This window comes from Lissotriton vulgaris, chromosome 1_1, assembly GCF_964263255.1.
Source record: "Lissotriton vulgaris chromosome 1_1, aLisVul1.2, whole genome shotgun sequence".
NCBI classification, from domain to species: Eukaryota; Metazoa; Chordata; class Amphibia; order Caudata; family Salamandridae; genus Lissotriton; species Lissotriton vulgaris.
The window spans coordinates 21,085,459-21,109,702 of record NC_141685.1 but is presented as its reverse complement, the minus strand read 5'-3'; the positions used below and the strand labels follow the sequence as shown (position 1 = coordinate 21,109,702).

Here is a 24,244-nt window from a genome sequence, read left to right as displayed (position 1 = left end):
GAATCTGGAATCTCCGCGGCTCTGGTTAAGCTAATTGCGAAGGGAAGGAAGGACGGTGCAGCAGGGCCAAACGGGATTCCTCCGGCCCTCTTCAAACTTGAGCCAGAATACTGGGCAGAAACGCTGACCTCTCTTTACATATCTGTGAGCCGATTTAGAACTCTTCCTGCCTCATGGAGAGGTTCAATCATTTCACCAATTTATAAAGCGGGGGATAGAACATTGCCAAAAAATTATCGGCTGATAGCACTCCTGGATATCGAGGCCAAATATTTTGCGGGGCTCCTTCTGACCCACCTGTGTGAATGGGCAACACACCACAATATAATTCCTCCGAGTCAAACTGGGTTCAGCAGAGAAACGGGAACTACGACAAACTTGCTGGCAAGTGTGGCTCAGGGGTTAGAGGCGGCAGACCCGGAAGCTGAGATCGGCCCTGGACCAGGGTTCAATTCCCCGCCTCGGCGGGTCTTGGGCTAAAAATTCCACGGACTCGATAATTCTCGCTCCGGTGCCTTCTCGACTCACGGGTTCACACTCTGCGACTCTGGGCAATAGCTTGCTTAATCTCCACAACGGCCCCTCGCGGCGGGATGCTTGGCTTTCACCTTGTGGATACCCTGCCGGGGTATCTCGCAGGGGAATACCAGGACGGGTTCCCTAAGCAAGAGCATAGATGCCTGCGATGTGGGCGATTTGCGCTATATAAATACATGTACATTTACATTTACATGTACATTTCGCAACTTATCGACAAAGCGAGGGTGAATAAACAGGCTCTTCACCTTTGCTTTGTCGACTTTAAGGCGGCGTTTGATAACGTTAATCGGGGTCTCCTCTGGAGAAAATTGGCCTCCTGGGGGATCCCCGACCCCCTATTGCACCTTTTGATCGAACTGCACACCAACACGTGGGTCCAGGTAAAACTCGGCAACGGCACACACCTCTCCAGGCGCATCCCGACCACTAACGGCCTGAAGCAAGGGTGCGTCTTAGCACCGACCCTCTTCAACTTATTTACAGCCGACTTACCACCTGCCCTAGAAATCTGCAATGGGCACGCCCCACGCTTGGGAGGCAAAGCGTTGCCCAGTATATCTTATGCAGACGACGTGGTCCTGGTCAGCCACACCAAAATAGGTCTCCAAAACCTCATCAACGCACTGCAAGGATATGCCGAAGCGAACCTGTTAGAAATAAATCTTGACAAGACCAAAGTTCTGTCTATAAATGGAAACAAAAAGCTGCATACTTGGTTCCTTGGAACAAAGGTTGTCGCAAACTGTTTAGAATATAAATACCTCGGAATATTGTTCGACAAAGGAGGTCGCTTCTCGAACCAACTAGAGGGAATCAGGAGGAAAGGGATGCTGATAGCGACCACGCTCAAACAGCTAAAGTCTAATCTGAATGGTCCGACTCTTCTCCCACTGCTCCGTGTGGTACAAGTTAAGCTAGAGCCATCTATTACATACGGTAGTGAGGCTCTAAAAGGCAAAGACGCGAAACTGCTGGATACAACAATTGCAAAGGCCTATCGACTTCTCTTTAACCTGCCAACCTATACCTCACAGGCCCAGATCCGGCTAGAGTTTGGACTGACCTCCCAAAACCTTGCAAGAAGAGGCTCGTACATAAAGTGCTGGCAGAAAATCAAGAACTCGCCAGAAAACTCACTTAACCATCTGCTATGGCTAGACTTAAGCAGCTCTCTTCAATTGCCGGCGAAAATTTTCCTAGAGGAATCCCTGACTGTCACAGGTCTTAAAGAACTATGGGAAACTCCTTTACCGAATGTGCAGTTCAAGCGTGTTGTAAACAAGAGCATAAAAAGTCAATCGCACTTGGAAGATAAAGCGACTTTTTCACAAAGGCGACACGCATGGATGACTCTGTCCACATACAAATCGCCTGGGCGACAGGCATACTTTGGTCTGGGGTACGGCAGGAAATCAAAAGAAGCCTTTTTAAAATACAGGCTAGGAATTTTACCCTCTATTCCACATCTGCAACCATGGTTGAGAAGGGACTGTGGGACAAAATGCAGGCTGTGCGGGGCAGAAAATGAAGATCTCGAACACCTATTATGTATCTGCCCAAGGCTGAAAGAGGAAAGAGTAGCCCTGTTAAAAACGGCCTTCAACGAACAAAAAATCCGCACACGTAGACAAGCGGTTCTTGCTTGTTTTGACCCAGGCCTTCCCCCACTAAACGGGATGTTGGTAAAATTCTTGAAATGTCTGGAACTGAAACTAAAACATCTGGCAGAGAGCACCAGACCGGACTAGTTGAAAATTGGCCAAGACTTTATACTATGACCACACACCCGTACCAAATTGTTTTTATTAAGTTCTCTTGTTTAAAAAAAAATAATATATCTTTCTTACAATCTTTTATCTGAATGCATGAGCTTTCAATGTACTTTTGTAATGGTTTTAATTAACCTAAAAACAATAAAAATACTTACTTACTTACCATACAGTCCTGCACATATGCAGTCTTCAAAATACATACAAACAGAGAGTCAGTCACTCATGCATCAATGCTGTAAGTAATACCCACACTAAACAATACAGACACTCATACTGATACTAAAAAAAATCTAATAACTCATATACATACACATGTAGTTACTCACCAACCCATGCAGCCCCTTATATACAAAGTGAAACACTAATACATATATTTAAATATTTAAACATTACTCACTAATATTTATTTTTCAGAAAGACACACATTCACTGGATGGTGTCATCAGTGATGTCATGAGTGATGTCACTGACCATGTCATGAGTGATGTAATATGTGATGTCATCAGCAGTGCATTGCACGCGCAAGTTATAGTGAGTCCAACTAACTATAACGTGGGAATTTCAATTGTTTTATGCGAGTAAAATTTCCAGATAACTATAACTGGTGTGAAACCTATGGTTTTTTCAGTGAATTTAATAGGTTTTTTAAATGCTAATTCCTAACTATAACTGGTGTGAAACCTATGTTTTTTCAGTGAATATATATATATATCTATATATATATATATATTTATATATATTCACTGAAAAAACCATAGGTTATAGACCATATATAGTTAGGAATTAGCATTTACAAAACCATGAAAATTCACTGAAAAAACCATAGGTTATAGACCATATATAGTTAGTATGGCCGCGATACCCGCCACCCCCTCTCAACACACTCCCCAAGGATGGGAAACCGGAAACAGTTCTTGAACTTTTGGAAGGCGGGAAGGGAGTTACCCTTCCCGGCCGTATTTATTAAAATATGAAACAAAATTAAAACATTAAAATAACAGTTTCATATTATGTACAATTTCATGACCACATTGCGATGTTTGGCTAACCTTAACATATTCTCTAATACAAAGGTTCTCCTAGCCGAACTAACATCCTACAAAACATTAACTTGAAATTTTGAAATTGTACATCCTAACGTTTAAGGGCCAACGGCAAGGTCGTAACCGGTGTCAAGATCCCTAAACCCGAAAATCCCCCTCACTTGTGAGGGGCGACCGCACAGAGGTGTACCTCAAGTGCAACTACCAATTTCCCTTGACTTGACGGGGGCCCCAATAAACTCGACGCCACTTAAAGGTCGTTCGAGGACTCGTGTGAGGTATCTAGAAGGTAGCGTAGACCCCCTCCCAAACCCCACACAACTTACCACATCTGCCGTCGCAGATATCCTGGCCCCGGGAAATTCCCCAGGAGGGGGCTGTAGCCCCTCCTACCCAGGAAGGGGCCTTGACCGCCTTTCCTTTCCTTTCGGCGTCCCATCCTTAGAAGGGACCGCCTACCCGTTGAGGGGCCAATGGCCACCTCCCTCGAGCGCTCCCATCCGTAATGGGTGACGCCCACTCATAGGGATCTACTAATTAGTGCTCACCGATCATGACCTTACCGCCCGACCAAAAAATAAATACGACAATTTAACTAAATTACTCAATTAAAAAACAACCATAAACCATTTCCCATATGATTACTGATCAATACTTAGTGCAGAATTACTTTATTTGAAGAACATATCGTAGCTGACCATTCTTTATTGCATACTAAGAATAACACGACAATCACCACAACCTGCAAGAAATAGAATTACCATAACAAAACTTTATTCAAAACAACTGGCTGTCCTCAGGGGCTGGTGGGTGGGTTCAAAATTGGCTCTTCGTTCCGTCTCGAGCTCACGTGCAGCGAGGGGGTGCAGCTTCAGAGCACAGGAACAAGAGGATGCGTTCTTGGCTTGTTGCTCCTTTTATCCGTCTTCAGGGCGGGCGTCAACCCGCCCCTGCCTGCCCTTAGGGCGTGGCCAGCCGCGTCAGTGTCTAGGCCAGCCCACTCGAGGGCGGGAAACAGCGCGCCCCCGGCTACGCCGCTTCGGGCATACCAGCCGAGGCTCGCCTCCCGCCCCAAAATGGCTTCCCGGGGGGCTCGTGGTACTCAGCCATACGTTCGGGGGGACCGAATGGTCGCCCCTTTCCATATGGCCGCGATACCCGCCACCGCCTCTCAACACACTCCCCAAGGATGGGAAACCGGAAACAGTTCTTGAACTTTTGGAAGGCGGGAAGGGAGTTACCCTTCCCGGCCGTATTTATTAAAATATGAAACAAAATTAAAACATTAAAATAACAGTTTCATATTATGTACAATTTCATGACCACATTGCGATGTTTGGCTAACCTTAACATATTCTCTAATACAAAGGTTCTCCTAGCCGAACTAACATCCTACAAAACATTAACTTGAAATTTTGAAATTGTACATCCTAACGTTTAAGGGCCAACGGCAAGGTCGTAACCGGTGTCAAGATCCCTAAACCCGAAAATCCCCCTCACTTGTGAGGGGCGACCGCACAGAGGTGTACCTCAAGTGCAACTACCAATTTCCCTTGACTTGACGGGGGCCCCAATAAACTCGACGCCACTTAAAGGTCGTTCGAGGACTCGTGTGAGGTATCTAGAAGGTAGCGTAGACCCCCTCCCAAACCCCACACAACTTACCACATCTGCCGTCGCAGATATCCTGGCCCCGGGAAATTCCCCAGGAGGGGGCTGTAGCCCCTCCTACCCAGGAAGGGGCCTTGACCGCCTTTCCTTTCCTTTCGGCGTCCCATCCTTAGAAGGGACCGCCTACCCGTTGAGGGGCCAATGGCCACCTCCCTCGAGCGCTCCCATCCGTAATGGGTGACGCCCACTCATAGGGATCTACTAATTAGTGCTCACCGATCATGACCTTACCGCCCGACCAAAAAATAAATACGACAATTTAACTAAATTACTCAATTAAAAAACAACCATAAACCATTTCCCATATGATTACTGATCAATACTTAGTGCAGAATTACTTTATTTGAAGAACATATCGTAGCTGACCATTCTTTATTGCATACTAAGAATAACACGACAATCACCACAACCTGCAAGAAATAGAATTACCATAACAAAACTTTATTCAAAACAACTGGCTGTCCTCAGGGGCTGGTGGGTGGGTTCAAAATTGGCTCTTCGTTCCGTCTCGAGCTCACGTGCAGCGAGGGGGTGCAGCTTCAGAGCACAGGAACAAGAGGATGCGTTCTTGGCTTGTTGCTCCTTTTATCCGTCTTCAGGGCGGGCGTCAACCCGCCCCTGCCTGCCCTTAGGGCATGGCCAGCCGCGTCAGTGTCTAGGCCAGCCCACTCGAGGGCGGGAAACAGCGCGCCCCCGGCTACGCCGCTTCGGGCATACCAGCCGAGGCTCGCCTCCCGCCCCAAAATGGCTTCCCGGGGGGCTCGTGGTACTCAGCCATACGTTCGGGGGGACCGAATGGTCGCCCCTTTCCATATGGCCGCGATACCCGCCACCGCCTCTCAACACACTCCCCAAGGATGGGAAACCGGAAACAGTTCTTGAACTTTTGGAAGGCGGGAAGGGAGTTACCCTTCCCGGCCGTATTTATTAAAATATGAAACAAAATTAAAACATTAAAATAACAGTTTCATATTATGTACAATTTCATGACCACATTGCGATGTTTGGCTAACCTTAACATATTCTCTAATACAAAGGTTCTCCTAGCCGAACTAACATCCTACAAAACATTAACTTGAAATTTTGAAATTGTACATCCTAACGTTTAAGGGCCAACGGCAAGGTCGTAACCGGTGTCAAGATCCCTAAACCCGAAAATCCCCCTCACTTGTGAGGGGCGACCGCACAGAGGTGTACCTCAAGTGCAACTACCAATTTCCCTTGACTTGACGGGGGCCCCAATAAACTCGACGCCACTTAAAGGTCGTTCGAGGACTCGTGTGAGGTATCTAGAAGGTAGCGTAGACCCCCTCCCAAACCCCACACAACTTACCACATCTGCCGTCGCAGATATCCTGGCCCCGGGAAATTCCCCAGGAGGGGGCTGTAGCCCCTCCTACCCAGGAAGGGGCCTTGACCGCCTTTCCTTTCCTTTCGGCGTCCCATCCTTAGAAGGGACCGCCAAGGCCACCTCCCTCGAGCGCTCCCATCCGTAATGGGTGACGCCCACGCCTTGCCCCAATTGCCAATGTTCTCATTTACCTTGAAGGCGGCCATCTTTGCGCGCCAAACACTCGGATGCATGAGCTCCTTTTGGCTCTTAACATATTCCATCTCATAATGATCGGTAAGTAACGAGAAGATGTTTACATACTCATCTGCCCATATCTTCTCCTTAATAGCTAGAGGGACATGTTGACCCAACTTTTCCCTTCTTGACGGGGCAGACTCATCCCTCGCAATCGGCAATGGCCGCTTACCTGAACCGGAAGCTGTATCTGCGGCTGAGCCTATCCCAGGTGGCTTTCCCCCTGCCGCGGCCGGCGTGATAACTGGCGATGCTGCCTTAGCCGCCTCCCTTGTTTCGCGCAGTTGCCTCATCAAGACCCGTGCGTCGTCAGCCGTGGCGCCCTCGTTATTTTTACCCAACCACGCTGCTAATTGTGCTGCCAGCTCGGGCGGCATATCCTCCCCGGACACGGGGGTGACCACCACGGGAATCGGATTCCCCTCCGTCGGCACCGGAGTTGGCTCTTCGAGTGGGGCAGAGGGAACCGGGATGTCCCCTCCAGCTGCTCCCCTTCTGGGCCTCTTGCCTTTTCCTCCCGGAGCTGCTCCAGCTAACGGACGTTTCGGTCCCTCTTCCCCGTCTTTCTCCGCCATTCTCTTCTTTAAGTCGGACACCTCTTTCATAAGAACACGCAGCATCTGGTCGGTAGTCATTCGCTTTCCAACTTTCTTAGGCATTCTCGAACAGAATATCTGTAAAACAAACAAGAAAGATTAAAACGTTCAAAATTGGCTCTTCGTTCCGTCTCGAGCTCACGTGCAGCGAGGGGGTGCAGCTTCAGAGCACAGGAACAAGAGGATGCGTTCTTGGCTTGTTGCTCCTTTTATCCGTCTTCAGGGCGGGCGTCAACCCGCCCCTGCCTGCCCTTAGGGCGTGGCCAGCCGCGTCAGTGTCTAGGCCAGCCCACTCGAGGGCGGGAAACAGCGCGCCCCCGGCTACGCCGCTTCGGGCATACCAGCCGAGGCTCGCCTCCCGCCCCAAAATGGCTTCCCGGGGGGCTCGTGGTACTCGGCCATACGTTCGGGGGGACCGAATGGTCGCCCCTTTCCAGGATTAGCATTTACAAAACCTTATTTTACTCGCATAAAACCATTGAAATTCGCATATATAGTTAGTTGCGCTAACTATATATCGCGCACCCGCAATCCACTGCTGATGATGTCACATATTACATCATTCATGACATGGTCAGTGACATCACTGCTGACATCACTGATGACATCTCAAATGACATCACTGATGACATCACTGATGACATCATCCAGTGGCTGTCTGTTTCTGAAAAGTTAAAATTTGTCTTACATATTGAAGAATGAGTGGATGTATAAGTGTCTGGATGAAGGATTTAGTAGGTGCATGACTGACTGTATGAGTGAGTGATTAAATGTGTCTCACTGAGTGCATGGGTTAGTGACTAAACTGTATTAATGTGTGCATCATTATGTCTGTTGTTCTGTAAACTGCTGCATGTGTTGATCAGTAGCTATATGAGTAACTATATGGGTTATTGATTGGTTGCCCAAGTATTTGTATGGGAGACTGAGTGTGTGTGTGGGTGGCTGGCTGGGAGGTGTATGACTCTGTGCATAGATGTGTGAGCAGTTGATTCACTAGATCTATGGGTTCAAAAGTGCATGTGGAAACAGCTGTATGAGCGGTTGACTGTGTGCATGAGTGTATTGGTGAGTGAATGGATATCTCAGTGCTACATGTCAAAGTAAGTACATATGTAAAACACAGTACATGTGAGAGTTGACATATATAAATAACTGTGCATAAGAGCCAGTGAATATTTGAGTGGCTGTATGGATCATTGTGAACTTGTATCAGGGATTGGATAAGAGAGTAAATATGTGTTAGTATATGTTTGAATAAGTAAGGTGTGTATAACTGTATAGTTGAGGAAATGGAGATGTGATTGATTCTTTGCATGACTGACTAGGTGTGTGAATAACTCCATGGATGAGTGACAGTCTGTGAGTGTCTGTTTACACTGAGTGTATCTAAGGTTATATTAGAGTCTGAAGAGGTTCATCGTATTATCACATGAATGATGTCATCATTGATGTGATCAGTAATGTCAAATGAGATGTCATCAGTGATGTTATCAGTGATATCATTTGAGATATCATCAGTGATGTCATCAGTGATGTCATTTGAGATGTCATCAGTGATGTCATCAGTGATGTCATTTGAGATGTCATCAGTGATGTCATCAGTGATGTCACTGACCATGTCATGAATGATGTCATATGTGACATCATCAGCAGTGGATTGCGGGTGCGCTATATATAGTTAGCGCAACTAACTATATATGCGAATTTCAATGGTTTTATGCGAGTAAAATAAGGTTTTGTAAATGCTAATCCCTAACTATATATGGTCTATAACCTATGGTTTTTTCAGTGAATTTTCAAGGTTTTGTAAATGCTAATTCCTAACTATATATGGTCTATAACCTATGGTTTTTTCAGTGAATTTCAATGGTTTTTTAATAGCAAATATCAAATGCTGTCAAATGTCAAGTACATGATAGGTAAAAACATTTTCGTGTTTATGCACGCTGATGTGCTTTGAACGCTGCCCTCCCCCCTCTTTTCTCTTAGGAGTACTCTCTCTTTGCAGATAGTGAAGGGTAGTTAACGCAGGCCTTTGCCCCCGTTGTAATCCGTCGTGCCTGCTTCTCTCTCCATTTGATTGATTGTTATCCAAGCATTTAATATTTTTGAATTGGTTCTCTTTGGTTCATTCTGTATTTACAAACAAGCACAGAGTCGCAATACTCTGTTTAGTCTTTGCAGATAGTGAAAAATCGTTTAAAAAAACAAAAGGAATCTAGCAAAATCAGTAGGCCACTAATGGGATCTGTTTTTGACCTCGCTAAAATAGAAACATTAAGAACAACCCCTCATGAGAAATACGAAACTAGTGAGATGAACTTAGCTCCACACCATGATGGCTGCAAGACAGCTCGACTCTGCCGCCCACCCCACCCCACCCAAAATAACGACAAACCCTATGCAAATATTATAAATATAAATATATACAACACACCAGCAAAGTAACAGGGTAAAACATTTTATTAAATAACTATTTAAATAACTATTTTATACTTTTTGTTGCCCGATCCGGCTAGCTCAATCGATCGAGCATGAAACTCATGCACTCTGATAGCAAGCGTTGCTGCTGATGCTATGCAGACCAAAACTGGTTTTCAGTTTGTACATTCTTCTAGATTTTTCCATCCAAGGCTGGTTGACAGTTTGTAGAACGATGGCTTCAGATTTTCAACATACGGTGTGGTGGCGCGGACTGGGAGGGGGCGCTTGGCTCCTGCCCCCTCCCCAAGTAAGATTTTCATACGTGAGTGTACGTTCATGGTTATGGTCCCTGAGTTGCTTCGATGTCACTGCCATGCTCAAATGGCATAAGTCCTGGATGTTGGGTGCCATAGTTCAGAGTAGCGCTTGTAACACTGTCTGAAGCTTATTTGCACCTGCTGCAGCTTCACTATTCTCAAAGTAAGTGAGGGCCGTTTGTGGACCTGACTGCATTGGAAAACAATGTGATGCGGTGCCTCCCTGAACCGCTTGACGGAGGCCCCCGAGGGGCGGTGAGATGGCGGGGACTGGGAGGGGGCGCTTGGCTCCTGCCCCCTCCCCAAGTCGTGTTGTCCCGGTGTGGCCTGAGATCGCCCCCGACATAGGCGGCCGGCTCCCGGGGTCCGGCGGAACTTTTTGCCTTTTGATGACTCTTCCATTCTGGACCTTGTCCCACAATCCATTTGACCTGAAGACACGCTGTAGTGGGGCGCCCCTTTACCGTTTCAGTTGCCATTCTGCCCGCTTTTGCTACACTGTGCCTCTTCCGCCATTCAGCTGTTTACCGCCCGCTCTTGCGACTACAGCGTCTCGCTCACCATGTAGTTGAGTTGCAACCGCTCTTGTGATGCAGCGATAGGCGGCTGCCACAGGACTCTCAAAATGGCGGCCGGCTCTTCAGATTTGGGCGTGGTCCACTAAAATGGCCCTGGGACACCTTGGAACTTGGACGCTTGTCTGCTAGGGCTTGGGCCCCATTCTCGAAAGCGTCCCCTCAGCCTTGAAGATTCTACAAAAGTCTTGGGGGCCCCAGACTCCCGCAGGCTTCTGGTGGGGAGCGGCTGCCTTGATTGCTCGTGGAATGGCAACGACTAAGCTACGAGATGGTGGTGCTCTCATGCTGACGCCAGCTTCAGTCTGAAACATCCAGAAACACTGTAGACTACCAATTCGATCAGTTCCGGCAGCGCCCCAACGTGACCCGGTAGAGAAGAACTTGCCCTCGCCTCTTTGACTGATGGTTCTTGTTGCCTGTCCCTTCTGTTGTCATTTAACAGAACTTTTTAGACTGCTGAAAGGGGTTGTGTTCCGAGCGCTAGTTGGTGGAGACATTTTGACTATATTCTGGACCTACGTTGTCGCGTAATGCGTTATATGACACGCCGCATTAGCGCACCTGGAAGTGCTCCGGTGCGCGAAGCGCAGCTTCCCGGAAAGCGATCCGGGGCGCGGCGCGCAGCGCGTAACGTAAGCATAACAGGTCATGTGATTTGTTAATAAAACTTTTCATTGGTTCATTTTACTTTTGTTATTTTAATGATGAAAGGCTTGGTCATATGACCTAAAAATTACGCTTTTTATTGGTTTCGAACATTATTTTTTCTTAAACATATATGTTATAATGTTTCAAGCTAATGTACTTTCCCGGAAAATTTACAACTGTCCTGCAAGTAAAATATATTCCTTTCGAGAAAAAGGGCGTTTCTTCGTCCCATGACGGAGCCGTTGAGTAAAAGAGGCTCGGCCTGCTGTCTTAGTCGCCGATACGCCTGAATATCAGATTCTTATCGATCACTTTATGTTGCAGGAGTGGAAAACACAACTGCCCTTGACCATTTATCTTTACTGCGTTCCTGCGTATTATACCTTTTATCCGTCATGTAATTGGACTGCTTTATTTCACTTGCCTTTTACTGATTCGAAAACAGTGAAAATGTCAGTATACAAATACGGGCCTATAACCACGTGGGCCGGCCACGGAGCAAACTGGAATCGTATATGATGAGGAGACATTTACATTGTAGAGGAACGTAACGAGCGGGCCATTAGGTTGCAAGAACTAAGGTGTCTAACAGTTGCGGAATCGGTGGACGTACATTTTGTAATTAAAATACGACAGGGCCACTTTCAATAAAATTATCTAGATATACATTTGCGGGTAAGTACCATGGGTGACGTTAATTCGAACTTTCAATAGTACAGTAATCAATAACACATCAGAACTTAATATCAATAGGGATGTCGAAATATTCAATCAATTCTCGTCCCCGCCCGCCATGTGCTTCAAAACTGCATACGTATCTCGTGATATCAAGGTTGTTCAACCAGTACACAACAAGAAGTTACGAGTCCCATTTATACCGGCGCCATTTTGGGCAATACCACCCTTGACGCAGCCCTTTATGCTACAAGATGGTGTCTTCCATTCAGAAAATATTGTTGGCAGCATTTTGAAAGGAAAGATAAACAGCCGTTCTCCTAGTGAGTCTCACATTGTTACATTTAGGAAGAATGTTGAAGAGTAGTATGTTGAAAATCTAAAGCCATTGTTCTACAAACTCTCAACCAGCCTTGGATGGAAAAATCCTGAAGAATGTACAAACTGAAAACCAATTTTTGTCTGTATAGCATCAGCAGCAACGCTTGAGTCAGCTTTGTGTGAAGCCGCCATTTTGATTCAATCAATAGCGTCCCCCTGCACACATTCAGGGACCTGGTCGTGTCTTCAGGTCAAACGGATTGTGGGACAAGATGCAGAAAGGAAAAGGAAAAAAGTTCAGTCGGACCTCGGGAGCCGGCCGCCTATGTCATGGGCGATCTTTGGCCACACCAGGGCGATAGTGAAGCTGCAGCAGGTGCAAATAAGCTTCAGACAGTGTTACAAGCACTGCTCAGAACTCTCAACTATGACACCACCTCGGTGCCATCCGGATCTTGGCGCCTTGTGCTGGTTCCGGCCTATTCACACATCGGTCCGCTACTGACACCACCTCACAGGCCAACGGGGCACCCCACGCCGACTTTCGGCGCAGCATTGTAGGATGGCCACACCAGAGCAGCAACTTGCTAAACACCACCTCGGTGCCATCCAGATCTCGGCGCGTTGTGCTGCCTTCGGCCTACTGTAGTCGCAAGTGCGGACGCAACTCAACTGGATAGCGAGTGAAACACCAAGGGGCGCCCCACTGCAGCCGAGGAGCCTCCATCTTGGGGGCGACGCACAGCATCACCAATGCAGTCAGATCCTCAAACAGCCCCCACTGACTGACGCGACCTCACAGGCCAACGGGGCGCCCCACGCCGACTTTCGGCGCAGCATTGTAGGATGGCCACACCAGTGCGGCAACTTGCTGGACACCACCTCGGTGCCATCCAGATCTCGGCGCGCTGTGCTGCTTTCGGCCTACTGTAGCCGCAAGTGCGGATGCAACTCAGTTGGACGGCGAGTGAAACGCTAAGGGGCGCCCCACTGCAGCCGAGGAGCCTCCATCTTGGGGGAGACGCACAGCCCCCACTGACTGACGCGACCTCACAAGCCAACGGGGCGCCCCACGACGACTTTCGGCGCAGCATTGTAGGATGGCCACACCAGTGCGGCAACTTGCTGGACACCACCTCGGTGCCATCCGGATCTCGGCGCGTTGTGCTGCCTTCGGCCTATTCGCACATCGGTCCGCTACTGACACCGCCTCACGTGCCAACGGATTTTCTACGCTTTTTATAGCCCTATGCCGCATAACAGGTCATGTGACTTGTTTATAAAACTTTTCATTGGTTCATTTTACTTTTGGTTTCCTAATGACGGAAGGCTTGATCATATGACCTAAAAATAACACTTTTCATTGGATTAAAACATTTTTTTTTCCCAAACGATGAAAGCCCCACCTTCTTTCTGGATGTTTCAGACTGAAGCTGGCGTCAGCATGAGAGCACCACCATCTCGTGACTCCGTCGTGGTCATTCCGCGAGCAATCATGGCAGCCGCTCCCCACCGAAAGCCTGCAGGAGCCGGGGGCCCCCAAGACTTTTGTAGAATCTTCAAGGCTGAGGGGACGCTTTCGAGAATGGGGTCCAAGACCTAGCAGACAAGCGTCCGAGTTCCAAGGTGTCCCAGGGCCATTTTAGTGGACCAGGCCCAAAAAGGAAAGAGCCTGCCACCATTTTGAGAGTCCTGTGGCAGCCGCCTATCGCTGAACCGCAAGAGTGGGCGCAACTCAGCTGAATGGCGGATTTTGGCACAGTATACCAAAAGCGGGCGGAATGGCAACTGAAACGGTAAAGGGGCGCCCCACTACAGCACACGAGCCGCCACCTGGGGAGGCCCGTTCACGCCGCCTCCCCCTCCCCCCCCCCCGGGGCGCCCCACGCCGTTTTTCGGAGCAGCATTATAGGATACCAAAACCAGTGCGGCAGTTTACTGGACATCACCTGGGTGCCATCCACGTCTCAGCGCGTTCTGCTGCCTTGGAACTATTCGCACAACAGACTGCTACTGACAAGGCCTCCCCCAGGACGCCCCACGCCATTTTTCGGAGCTGCATTGTAGGATACCAAAAACCAGTGCGGCACCCAGGTGACATCACCTGGGTGCCGTCCAGAACTCAGCTCGTTGTGCTGCCTCGGGACTATTCGCACAAAACACAGCTACTGACCATTGTTGCTTCTTTTTTCAATTTTTTTTTTAAATGTGTTTACTGTTTTTGTTGCGTAGTGTATATTTATAAGTTATTAAAGTTTTATAATCCTACTACTTTGTTGGAGTGCTATATATTTTTAATGTGACACATAATTGTAAAAACTTTGATGTACAAAAAGGCATCCCTGGAATCTTCCGCTTCAGGCTCGGACCCACACACCCTCACAGTGATAATCCCCTCCCCAAGCACAATACAGGATGGTTATCAGATAGTAGGAACGCGTATGGTGTGACGGATCTCATGGGGTGGGGGCCTTGATCTACTGTAACTCCTTTGAAGAGGGGTGATTCTCTACAGCTGGGGCCATAAACTACATCCGCAGGGCTAGGTGATAGCCTGGGACCGGCCTGGACAATCGGACACAGAGGAAGAGGAGTGTCAGAGGGTGCGGTAGTGAATAGGGTGATAGGGAGGTGTCGGGCGGGCACGGGGTGTGATTCTCAGGGAAGAGCAGCGCAGATGGGGGAGGTTTATGGCCCATACATGAGAGAGAGAGCGGGGGTGACCAGTGCGTGGGGGAGATGCTTGCGAGGGTGGGGAGCCGTGTGTAGTGTAGTTCCTAGTTTCCCACTAGGCCCTGCGCATTGGAATAACATAAACAGTAGTATCGACGTGGAACTGGCTATATTCCAGGCCTCCACTGACTATGCTAAACTTAATTGGGTTGTGTTACCAACTAGCTCAGAGGTCACTGGAAACTTTCTTCTCTGCATAGGAAGTGATCAGCTTCCCTGGCACAGACAAGAAGGGATTCAGTTTTCCAACAACCGTGCAACATGACAACTTTGCTCCTCAGATCAAGAGTCGATCTCTAGAGTCGTGTGAAACAATAGACATAGATTTCACTCAGTCAGTCTGGTGCAGTTTACTTTCACAATATGTAGAGAATAGAGAGACGGGCGTTTATCAATAAAGGTTAACATTTATTGAACAGTCTTTCTTCTCGTACAAGAGAAATGTATTGCCACAATTGCAATAACTGTTATTATAAAAAGTACGTACAGTAAGATAAGAATTGCGAAATAGAACTGTAAAAGCATTGATATGGTTTCTTAGCCATACAATGGTTTAAAAGTAATAAAACATATATACAGTCATATATACATCAGGCTAACATACTCAACTGGTGCTTCTAACTAAGCCTACCCCGGTGTGCCTGACCTAAGCCTAACACGTGAGAAGGGGGAGTAAGTAAGTAGCTTAAGTTAAGTTGGTTTTGCCAAGGTTTGTTTCAAGAATTCTCTTCTAAGGGTTTAGTCAACACCATACCTCTGAATAGAATGATGGAGGATTGGTATCTCCTTCAGGGGTCTCTCTCGATATCCCAGTCACCTGCGAGGGTAAACCGGAAGCGCCGGGACTGGATTTCTCTGCACGAGAAAGGCAGCGGCTTCTCTCAGCGCGTCGGGAGGAAGGAGGGGTGACAGCGTCCGCGGGCAGCTGGGCTGGATGTCTTCGCAGAGGACGGCTGCACGGCTCCTCAAGCGTACTGAACCACAGTTCGCGCTGTAGCGGCGATAATGGTAATCAGTAGCTTCACCACCACAGGATAGCAGGCTGCAGCGACAGAGTGCTAGTTTTTACCAACACTGGTCATGCAGGCAGCTGGCATCAGCAACAGTAGCTCTCGCTCAACAGCAGCTAGCTTCGCTCTCTTTGCTTAAGGCAACGTTGGTAATATTTATACCTGACAGGTGCCGGGTTTGACGCAAGTTTGCTGGACATAAGACGTCAATTAAAGATGTCACTAGGAAGTGGCAGCTATCAGTTGCTCATTAGAGTTCTATTACTAATCAAAACATAGCAAGCGGGGATTTCCAGGTTTGCTAAGTTTTTATCTTGTTGAAGAACTCGGAGTGTTATCTAGGAATATCAGATAGTGACTGCTGCTCTGTCATTGCACTAATTGGTCGCAAAGGAAGTAGCAGAGAGTCATGCTGGAATGTGGCTCTGTGGCTCTGCTCGTGTGAGGCCAGAGATGACTTTTCAGAAAATCGCACTTGAACGGTTATGCCAATATAGGGAATAAAGGGCTTTATAGCCGAATAGGGGCATAAGGTCACAGTATCGATCAGGAACCTAGATAAGCACATGACACGTGCTGAGGATCGACGGCGTGCAGAGAGTGGGTCTGGTCAAGGCATCTAAAATGGCTGCCGTGCACGACAAAATTGTGGCATTGCAAAAAAGACAAGATGGCGCAGACAATGTTTATCAATAAGGATTAATTTATAACAATTATTTAAAACAAAATATTTACTCGCAGTGACAAAATGGCGGTCAACAGTTCCTGATTTCCATCGAATCGAACGTTAACAGACGTCACGCAGCAAAAAAAAAAACGCTCACGCACAGCCGCTGGAAGACATGTATCAACATATATGAGCCTCCTCATCCACCCTCAGAAAACAAAAGGGGTCAGGATACGTCTCCCGTACCCGCTTATACCTAGTAATTTAATGAAATCGAAACACAAAATGGCGAATTCACGTTTCGCTACCAGTTTGCGAACCGAGAAGCGCTTCTACCGCGAAAAATCAATTTTTTTTATTTGCCCCACGGGAACCTTTAATAACCCCAACATCATTCCTAGGGGGTCAAGAGGGGTCTACCTAGCCCCCTTTCATTAAATTCCCCCTTCGTTTTTCTCCTCCTCTTGTCTCTCGATCCTACCGAGAGACAAGATGGCGGCCGCACCGGACTGTTTAGAATGTTGACAGACACCGGAGAGCCAATCAGCATCGCTTCGCAAAGCTCCGTGACGCGAAAAGTACGCGATCTGGAGCGCTATCTGGGACGCTGTCACAGATATATAAATTTGTTAAAACGTTAATTTCTCAAAATCCACTGGAGCACATATATTGAGACCCAGCAAAGGCACATCGGGCTAACAGTCCCTACAATTTTGCCAAGTTTCGTATAAATCCATTCAGCCGTTCGAGCTAAAAGTGAGGCCAAACGCCCTATGGAAATTAACATGGGAAAAACGCGTTTTGGGACCCCCTTTTTTCTCGGCCCCCCCTTGACGAACCCCCCCCCAAATTTCCAGGGGCTGCTCAGAAACAACATGTGCCATTTTCCTGAAAATTTCAGCCGATTCCGTCCACAAACGCCAAAGTTATTAGACATAGAATTTTCAAAAGTTCCATAGAGAAATAATCCTAACTATATATACCTACTGGCGACCGCCAGTAGGTAATATATATAGATATATATATATATATTCACTGAAAAAAACATAGGTTTCAGGCCTTATATAGTTAGGAATTAGCATATAAAAAACCTTTGAAATTCACAGAAAAAACCATAGGTTTCAGGCCTTATATAGTTAGGAATTAGCATTTAAAAAAACATTGAAATTGCTCCTATATAGTTAGTTGTACTAACTAAATTTCGCGCACCCGCAATCCACTGCTGATGATGTCACATATTACATCATTCATGACATGGTCAGTGACATCACTGATGACATCACTGATGACATCTGAAATGACATCACTGATGACATCATCGAGTGACTGTATGTTTCTGTAAAGTTTAAATATGTTTTACATATTGAAGAATGAGTGGATGTATAAGTGTCTGGATGAAGGATTTAGTAGGTGCGTGACTGACTGTATGAGTGAGTGATTAATTTTGTCTTACTGAATGCATGGGTTAGTGACTAAACTCTCTGAATGTGTGCATCAGTATATCTGTTGTTGTGTAAGCTGCTGCATGTGTTGCTCAGTAGCTATATGAGTAACTATATGGGTTATTGATTGGTTGCCCAAGTATTTGTATGGGAGACTGAGTGTGTGTGTGGGTGGCTGGGAGGTGTGTGCTCTGTGCATAGATGTGTGAGCAGTCGATTCACTAGGCGTATGGGTTCAAGAGTGCATGTGGAAACAGGTGTATGGGCGGTTGACTGTGTGCATGTGTGTGTTGGTGAGTGAATGGATATCTCAGTGCTACATGTCCAAGTAAGTACATATGTAAAACACAGTGCATGTGAGAGTTGGCATATATAAATGACTATACATGAGAGCCAGTGATTGTGCGAGTGGCTGTATGGATCATTGTGCACTTGTATCAGTGATTGTATAAGAGAGTAAGTATGTGTTAGTATATGTTTGAATAAGTAAGGTGTTGTGTGTATAACTGTATAGTTGAGGAAATGGAAGTGTGATTGATTCTTTGCATGACTGACTAGGTGTGTGAGTAACTCCATGGATGAGTGGCAGTGTGTGAGTGTCTGTATAGGGGTATGAGTGCATATGTTAGTGTTGTATTGATGAGTGACTATGTATGAGTGATTCTATGGGTGAATAAGTGGATGTGTGTGTAAACCTAGCAATCAGTGAGTGCGTATGTAGTAACTGGTATTGGTGTGTCAATGGTTTCAAGAATGGTAGTCTGGATTTAACACTGGGTGTATCAAAGGTTATATTAGAGTGTAAGGAGGTGCATCATATAATCACATGAATTATGTCATCAGTGATGTCACTGACCATGTCATGAATGATGCAATATGTGACATCATCAGCAGTGGATTGCGAGTACGCGAAATATAGTTAGTACAACTAACTATATAGGAGCAATTTCAATGGTTTTTTAAATGCTAATTCCTAACTATATAAGGCCTGAAACCTATGGTTTTTTCAGTGAATATATATATATATATATATATATATATATATATATATATATATATGAAACAACAACCTCCTCTCCGATGAAAGAAGCAGAAGCCACAGCGGGGGTAAGAAGGCAGCTCTGTTTATTAATAACTAAGGCGAATGCATTTCGGCCAGTGTGGCCTTCGTCAGCGCCAGTGAAAGTTCAAAGGGAATCCCACGATGTGCAGTTTTAAATGAGTCCACCTGCAGCACGGTAGGTGCAATGTCAGCTCCGCCCCTAAGCTCAGATTAGCTCAGTTCAGCTGGTCCAGACGATCTCGGGACTCAGTTTCCCAGGTTGCAGCAGTGGCTCCCAGGTGAGTAAAGCCTAGGGACGTTCCAGGAAAATCCGGGAAAATAGCAGGGGGTGAGACACTTGCACAGCGTTGCGGGACCCCCCAAGTTGCAGGGCTGCCTCCGGTCCCCAACCTCATCTGCCGGCAGTCCGATCTGGAAATAAGCGAAGGCGGGAGGATATATATATATATATATATGTATATATACATATGTATATATATATATATGTATATATATATATATATATATATATATACACATATTAACCTATAAGTCACTCCTATGGCAGGCCTCGAAAATCCTGATGGCAGAGTGCTTGGTTTTGTGTGAGAGGGTGCCCTAGCATGAGCTGAGCCCCTCTGCAGCTTTCGGAAACCCTTCCTTATAGCTGTTCTATGATACAGCCATGGACGGCAGTCAGAGATGTGCGTTTTATGGGACAGTCATTGACGCCAATTAGTTGTAATATAACTAGTGAGGCCTGTGTGAATCTTTTTACAACTATTTACTGTGCGCCACCGGAATCTGAATTGACTCCTATCTCTGGCGACCCTAAACCACTAGATATTGACATTGCAGAGGTAACGGAGGCTATAGACCAAAGTCTTGGCAATAAAGCGCCTGGTCCCGACGGGCTGCCGATAGACTTGATTAAGTGGATCCCGGCATTCTGGGCCACCTTACCTTTGAACATTTTTAATAACCTGATTTAGTAAGGATTCCTGATACATGGGCCAGAAGCATAATTGTACCAATTTTCAAAAAAGGCGACAGATCACTACCGTGTAATTATCGCCCAATCTCCCTAATAGACAACACCCTTAAAATATTAGGTCGAGTTCTTTAGTAGAATTCCACCCTTCTAGAGGGAGAAGACATGTACACACTGGTATACCCGGTAAATGTTTAAAAGAGCCTCAGCATCACAAAATGGATCCTGCTGCCACCGACACGAGTCTGACCTCCTGCTGCTGGACGAAACTCCGGCAGGGTAGGCCTGGACAATAGGTTTCCTGTCCAGGGAGGTGCCTGCACCTCCCCAGACAGGCTTTAGTGTATTGCGGCAGGGTGGGTTGCATTCAGTGAATGCTTTTCAGACACTGCCTGGGGCACACAAAGTGGCTCATGCATTTCCCAGTTCAAACCGGTTGCTGGGGCACTCAGCCCCAGCTCTTGCGTGAAACTAGACAAAGGGGAAGGGGTATAACCAACCCCTCCCCAGGTCCTCCCATAGTTGGGACCCCAGAGTTAGTCCAACCCTTAAACTTAGTATAAGTATAGGGAGCCAGTCACTGAGACTTTAGATTACCCTGGACGAAACTCTGAAACATAAATCTTTGGCATTCGACATTCCATATTGACTGGAAGATGGAAGAAATCTCCCTTGGGGTCAAGGAGTGACTCCCCTGTTCAAACAGTCACCAAAGAAGCATCTTGCCAGTCTGCATTTTCAAGGCTCCTCACGGATCCCGAAGAATCTGCGACACAGGACACAGACTTCCAGACATTGCCGAGGCTGACATGAGTCCCCAGCAAAGCTGAGACCTGTAGCTATCACAAGAGACGTGGGACCGGAACTCCTGGACATCCTGCACGTTTGCTAGTGCAAAATTGAGGTGCTCATCCTAGGATCCTCCCCCTCTGCCTGGGACGACTCTTGGTGGCCTCCCGCTCTGGGCACAGCACCCACTCCCACAGACCATGCACGTAACATTGGCTTCATCCTAGACTCCTCTCTCTCGATGTCCAGACAAGTCAATGCAGTCTCATCTTCCTGCTTCAACATACTTCACATCCTCAAAAAGATCTTCCGTTGGATTCCCCTCGAGACAAGAAAGACTGTCACCCACGCACTGGTCAAGAGTCGACTAGATTACGGTAACACACTATACGCCGGAATCACAGCAAAATTACAGAAAAAACTCCAACGCATCCAAAACGCATCAGCGAGACTCATATTAGACATCCCTCGCCGAGATCACATCACCGAACACCTAAAAGACCTCCACTGGCTTCCCGTCAACAAAAGAATTACATTCCGCCTTCTCACCCACGCACACAAGGCCCTCTACAATCTTGGACCCGAATGCCTCAACACTCGACTGTCCTTCTACAAACCCACTCGCCAACTTAGATCGTCCAATCAAGCCCTCGCCGCTGTCCCGCGCATCCGAAAATCCACCATGGGGGGCAGATCCTTCTCCTTCCTTGCTGCCAAGACCTGGAACTCACTCCTGACTCACCTCCGCCTTACTCATAACCACATCTCCTTCAGAAAAGAACTTAAAACCTGGCTATTCGACAAATAATGAACCTCATCCCCAAGCGCCTTGAGACCCTCTGGGTGAGCAGTGCGCTATAAAAATGACCAAACTCGAACTCAAACTCAACTTCCCGAGCTTTCCTGAAGTTGTGCATTGGGCTACTTGTAGTCCAATCCCTGAGCACCTTTTGCTTTGAAGATTGTGGGCCTACACTCCACGAGTGTTTCGTGGGCCCGCTTTCAGCATTTCCGCTCAAGGTGCCTTCGTGATCCCTAGTCCGTTGGCTAGTGGGTCCCCCTGAAGGAATCTACTTTGTTTCTACGGCTTCCCTGGTTGCCCCAGGCGTGCCCTGACTCCCCTCCAAAGGGTGAGTTCCTCAGACCTTGCTGGTCTGCACCGAAGCCAATCTTGTCATCTTGTCATCATGCATGTGTTGCTGTTGCCAAGGCTTGTTACGTCCAATCCAGATTTGTTGTTTGTTTCTTTACTCCTGGGTGGAGTAAACCGGAGTAATGAAATTCTGACATTTCAATTTCACTTACAATTGGTGATCATAACTAGCTCACTCTCAATAACTCACTCGCTAACTCTCTCACTCTCACTAACTAAATTTCACTCTCTCTCACTAACTCAATAACTCTCTCTCACTAAGTCACTCGCTAACTCTCTCACTCTCACTAACTCTCTCACTCTCTCTCACTAACTCAATAACTCTTTCTCACGATGTCACTTGCTAATTCTCTCACTCTCACTAACTAAATCTCCCTCTCTCTCACTCAATAACTCTCTCTCACTAACTCACTCACTAACTCTCTCACTCTCACTAACTCTCTCACTAATTTTATCACTCTTACTAACTCCCATAATTTCTCACTAACTATCTCTAACTAATTAAATTACTAAATCTATCACTCTCACTAATTAACTAACTTTCTCTCTCCTGTTATTTATACCCACCCCTTTCACAATAAACACCATAAAAAGCAACGATTGGAACAGGCAGATACAAGTTGCCAGCATTCACACATTAAAAAAAACCTCAAATCATTACTTCTAATTAATAGTTTTTTATCATCGTCATTTTGTATCGTAACTAAACTAACAAAAATGCTTCTCACACTTCTTTATTATAACATTTCAGCATACTGCAGACTTCTGCACAACACAACTTAAAAACAAACACAAACTCAATATCTCTGCCTTAACACTTATTAGTTCCCAAAGGCAAGACCCATTGGCTATGCCAATGCTTGTTTTGTTTATTTCAGCAGGATTACTTCTGGTGGGACTTCTAGTGCCACTTTTTGTCACTATTAAATTAGCTTCAGACATTCCCTTTATTGCTGGATTTTGAGACTCTTCTCAGCCTGGATCCAGAGCACAAGTCACCATGGGGCTGCTGCAGGAGCCTTGCTGGAAGGAGGACCAGGAGTGGTATGTATGTGATTCAGGAAAATGATGTGAATCTCTACGACCAGTCTCTGTCCAGAGTTTCCTCCATCACGGCTGTCCATACAACTATATCACTCTTTCATGTCATCTGTTTTTAGCATGTTTCTTGCTAGGACTTCAATCAATGGGTTGCTTGGAAGAGGCTCAATGTTTCAAAGACTTCTTAAAATAAACCCAGACTGGAAATCTTACAGGCTTCTTGATTTAGGAGCCGGAGATGGAGAAGTTACGAAAGTCATGAGCCCTCATTTCGAAGAAATCTACGTAACAGAGATGACGCAAACTATGATATGGCAACTTCAGAAAAAAAAGTACAGGGTATTGAAATAGACGAATGGCAGAAGACCGGATTCCAATATGAATCTTCTCGATCACTGCGATCGACCTGTGACTTTATTGAAAGAAATCCCAAATGTACTGGAGCCAACTAGGGGCCGAGTCATTCTTCCCTTTCACCCATATGTGGAAAATGATCTATTGCAAGCCTGAGACAGAGCACCACCCACATGTGAGGCACCTGAAACAGCAGAGGATGAAGATGCGGATGAAGCAGCGCTCTCATTCACTTGCACGTGGGTCATCTCCAAATTCAAGTGGAAAGTGGGAGGGGACTTGGGGGTGATCCTTTTAAGCAAACATGTCACCATTTCAAAGGCCAACATAAAGGTGTGTTTCCTCTTAGTGTGCCTGAAGGACATTGTTTTATACGGAATATTCAAACCCAAGAATCATCATTTTTATCAGCTCGCACCCCGACAGTGCAGACTGCGCTCCCGACAATAGTGGACATATTTTTTATACTTAACTGCACTATAGATCGTAACCAATCAAGTCAAGTCAAGTCAAAAAGCTTTATTTCGATAAAAATTAATTACCATAAAAGCAGAACAATAAATATATAATAGAAAAAGGAAAATTCTATATCTCTAGTCCAAGCAATAGTTTCAGGAGTTATTTGCTCAGCATTGCATAAAGGAAGTGGAGAGTTAAAAAGAAGAATTAAACAGGTTGTTTTAGCTTTTTGGCTCGGATAGCCCAAGCCCATGATAGAAATTTAGCTAGGGCACAGGCATAGGGTACATAACTGTCAGAAACAAGTATCCTGATTGCCACATCATGGCTCCTAGTTCCCAGCTGTCGGCATAGGTTTTTCAGCCACACCCTTCTTGGATTAGCATA

The 24,244-nt window shown here is 46.4% G+C and overlaps 1 pseudogene; it reads left to right on the top strand.

Moving 5' to 3' along the window:
• Positions 1-23,003: 23,003 nt before the first annotated feature.
• Positions 23,004-23,554, top strand: LOC147737001 (protein-L-histidine N-pros-methyltransferase pseudogene; annotated as a pseudogene).
• The last annotated feature ends 690 nt before the right edge of the window (positions 23,555-24,244 follow it).